Source organism: Microtus ochrogaster, unplaced genomic scaffold (genome assembly GCF_000317375.1).
Source record: "Microtus ochrogaster isolate Prairie Vole_2 unplaced genomic scaffold, MicOch1.0 UNK10, whole genome shotgun sequence".
Lineage (NCBI taxonomy): Eukaryota > Metazoa > Chordata > Mammalia > Rodentia > Cricetidae > Microtus > Microtus ochrogaster.
Genome location: NW_004949108.1, coordinates 8,111,382 through 8,115,974, shown reverse-complemented (window position 1 = coordinate 8,115,974; position 4,593 = coordinate 8,111,382).

The window sequence follows — 4,593 nt, the reverse complement described above, 5'->3', positions numbered from 1 at the left end:
GCAGGAAGGCAGGAAGGCAGGAAGGCAGGAAGGAAGGAAGGAAGGAAGGAAGGAAGGAAGGAAGGAAGGAAGGAAGGAAAAAGAAATAAGATACACATTTTAAGTACCTGAGAATATAACTCAGTTTATACAGCGCTATCATGAATCCAAGTACTGGGCTTGACTCCCTGCACTGCATACAGCCAGGTATGGAAGGCAGAGGCATAAGGGTGGGGAGTTCAAGACCAGGCTAGTTACGGAGTGAGTTTGATGCCAGCCTATGCTAAATGAGACCCTACTGCAAATAATAACAATAACTTTAAAAGTGGACTATGTAGATATTAACAAATGACATTAATACAGAGATAAATTAAGAAAAAAAATCTGTCTATTTACCAATTCTCTCCTGTCCCCCACCCCCAGGTAACTGCCACTGACATCCTCGGATGCCCTAGAGTTTTATAGGGCTTTCTTTTTTATTTCAACATTTACGACATACACTTATATATGCGGATGCTCAGTGTGTGATACAAAAAGAACCACTCTGTTCATTTCCCTCCGTGGCTTTATTCATTTAACTCAGCACTGCAGAATGACATATCTAAATCACTGATCTCCCTCTGTCTCTAGGGGAGATACTTTTACAAACATAATTATTTTGGTAATGTCAAATATACTAGGTAACGATTACTAACATTTTGTTTGAGACAATTTTTATAGCCTAGGCTGGCCTTGAACTCATGAGTCTTCCTGCCTCCGTCTTCACGAATGCTTGGATTATATGACAGTGCCTTTTGTTTTGTTGTGTTTGAGTGCTCGGGATTTTAGGGCTCCCCGTTGACATACAAAATAAGCCAGAGATAGGAGAAAAAATGGAAACTCGGAGCTAGGAGACTGCTCTCGGATTCCAGTCAAAAGATGGGCTGGCATGCCTAGGGGAAGGGAGGCTTGAAGTAGCCTTGAGTCCCCCAGTTAAGAGCTGGTTCTGAGCTTTGCAGTTTCAAAGGGTCAACAAACCATTCTGTGAGGTAAGATGATCCAGGAGGGAGAGGTGGCTACCACAATTGGGTTCTGTACCATAGCTGGGTAGTCTTGGGTAAGTCACTTAAACTCTCTGATCCTCCATTTTCTACTTGCAAAATATGGTCATTTCTATCACATAGGATCCCTGGCAGCAGTTTTTTTTTAAATTTTTTAAAATATCTGATATGAATAGAACCTTCTTCTATTCCTAGCATGGTTCAGATACTTGGTAAATGTTTGCACCAAGCCCTGCTGCCAGAGGACCTCAAAGTGAATTCTTTCTTCCCACTCCTAGTCAGCACTCTCTCGGTGGGCCCTCACTCACAGCTCTCTATGCTGAACCTATGGCTTTAGCCAGGATATTCGGAACCTTAGAATCCCCCCCACCTCCCGAAGAAATATTCCCTTGTGTTTGCTGGGGCCTGAGGACTCTTCTCAGAACACAGGCACCTCCTCACTCCCTGCAGAAACCAGAGTTTGAGTGCCAATGTGATAAGAGATGGCGCAGCTATGGGCTGTATTCTCCGTGGCTTGCTAGTGGCTGAGCTCAGATCTCTTCCAACGGAGATGCAGTCTGTAGCAGCAGGTGGCCGGGAATTGGCTTAAATGTGGACGGAATGACCTTGGTGTGGCAGAGTTTTCAGTGAGTCCCCAGTGCATGCTTGACACTGCCAGGTGCTTGCTAGATGTATGGATGTGATCTTATTGACGCTTGCTTTCAGGTTTGTGGCCAACACCAATTTCTTAGGGAAAATGTAGTGTGAAGGCTTGCCGTGTGCACAGCAGAGGACCATAGACTCTGAGAAAGCCACGTCTCTCCTGCTGAGAAGAGCAGACCTCATAGTCCCTGAGGGTCCCAGGCGGGTGGAGTCATCAAGAGGACTGGAGGAAGAGAGACAATGAAAGTGGGCTACAGCTCCAAGATTCTGAGAGCATCCTTTGGGAACTGGATCTCAACAAGGGTCAGTAGGGGAGATTTCCAAGAAGGACTGTTCTTAACCTCCTGCGGGTGTCCCTGACTTTCTCTCCTATGCACAGACAGACACAGATGGAGATGTAAATACTTATACAGAGTGAGAAACACACACACATAGACACACCAAGCACACTGACACACACATAGAGCTAGAAACACACACAAAGATACACACAGGAACAAGGACACGCCCAGATGGAGATGCACATGGGATGCCGACACATTCACAGATGGAGACACACACACACACACACACACACACACGAACACTCATACACAAGGGAGACATACACACAAGCACATATGGACACACAGACACACATAAAGGGAAAAAGGATGGGGAGAAGATAGGAGGGAGGAGAGACAGAGAAGATGTGTGGAGAGGGAGGCAGTGGAGGGGGAGAAAAGAGAGGGGGAAGAAGGGAAAAGATCTCAAAACTCAAAGGGACCACACAGGACAGTCCACCCCGGCCTCCCAGGGCAGATAGGTTGTGGCTACAACCCTGCCCTCCCTCCTGACTACATCCACTGGGTCACTCCCACTTGGCAGTTCCTAATTTATGCTTGTGAAGGTGTTAGATAAGATAATCCCACTGTGGGGACCAGAGGAGATTGCCAGGAGTAATACGACCAGGTGGGGTACCACAGCACCCACTCACACTGAGAAGAGAATTGTAAAGTATGCCAGGAAGGGGAAAGAACACTCTGGAGAGAGTTTCTGTGAGGCCCCTGAACCCAGTGCCTGCAACCCTGCCTGGAGGCTGGGAGTGCTGGCAGGCCCGGGCAGCAGCCGGCCAGCCTGATTTCCCTGGGCTACAGACAGCCTGGCTCCAGGCCCACCTCCCGGTGCCCTGGGCCTGACATCTTCTGGGCAGAGCCACAGTGCCCCAGGAGCCATGTGGATGGTGTTAGTAAACACGCTTTCTTGCGCCCAGCCTGGCAAGGCCTGTGGGCAGCGGGAGGGCGTAGAGCTGGCAGCTCTCGTGGCTGGGCAGGAGGATGGGAGGGCGGATGGGGCAGGCAGACGGGCGGGCAGGCCGCCCTGCACAGCCAAGCCAAGGCCCAGAATGGAGCAGCTGCTCCTGTCGCCATGGAGACAGAACTGAACAATGAGCAGCCAGAAATGCAGCATGGCTGCCTGGCACTGTGGCCACACACCCACCAGGCCCTCACACCTACACACAGGAGCTCGTACACTCACACTCACGTATGCATGCGTGCATTCATGCATGCATGGACATGCACATGTGTGCACAGATTGCACACAGGGTTGCAGGAAGGAGAAGGTAATAGAGAAACAGAATAAGGACAGAAGTGTCCACAGGGAAGGAAAAAGACTGTGAGATGGGGAACTGAGGAGTTCCCAGGTTCAGGGTTGTAAAGTTGAACAATAAATAAATAAATAAATAAATAAATAAATAAATAAATAAATATCTCACCCTTTGATTCTGACTAAAAATACCTTTAAAAAAAGCTTTTCGGAGGGTCATGTGGGTGCCCTGGATTCTTGTGTAACAGGAGAGTTGAAGGGGTTCTAATTAGCAAAAGGCATCTTGAGTCAAACCACCTTCTTAGACAGGCACTGCTGAGAGAGCCTCACAAAGCTGTTAGTCCCTGGAAATGAGGATACATTTTTAAAATGGGCCTAAATCCCATGTGATCCCTCTCTCTGAGAAGATGCAGAAAGTAGGCTGACCGGCTCAGCCATGGGCTGGAGATGAGCCTGAGAAACACCTGGTTCAAGTCCTTCAAGGAAAGTAGGCAGGGGCATCCAGAGACCTGGGTGGGGAAGGTCCGTGGGCATCAGCTTGGGTGGGCATCGCTCATGGGTACTTTCTGAGCACCAAGTTTCTATTAATTTCTATTAATCTGAGGACTGGTGAGGTCCTGTCCCCAGGAACTCCAAGATCCCCAGTGAGTACTGACTCCTGCCACTCAGAAGAGCAAGCAGAAGGCTATACCAATACTGGAGAAACAGAGGCAAGAGGATTACCTTGAGTTCAAGCCCAGCCTGGGTCACAAAATGAGACCTTGTCTCAAAAAGCATTAAAAAAAAAAGAAAAAAGAAAGAAAGAAAAGAGGGGGAGGGGGGAAAAGAGCAAGCAGACATGATGTGGGATTCCCCTCAGTATGCTGTGAATATCATTGGTTAATAAGGAAACTGCTTTGGGCTTGTAGCAGAGCTAGGCAGAGAAAACTAAACGAAATGCTGGGAGAAAGGAAGTAGAGTCAGAGAGAAGCCATGGAGACCTGCCAAAGTCAGAGAGAACTTTACCCAGTAAGCCACAACCACATGGCGATACAGATTACTAGAAATGGGTTAAATTAAGATGTAAGTGTTAGCCAATAAGAAGCTAGAGCTAATTGTTGAAATATGAGCGGCGGGGCTGCGTCCCCAGCACCCTGCCGCCCGCATTGCTAGCTTAATACCCGAAATAATTTCACGGAAACTGTATTCTTTTAAACACTGCCTGACCCATTAGTTTCAGCCTCTTATTGGCTAGCTCTTACATATTGATCTAACCCATTTCTATTAATCTTTGTAGTCCATAAGCTGGCTTACCAAGAATGATCTTAACCTGCGTCTGTCTGGCGTGGGGGAACCATGGCGACTC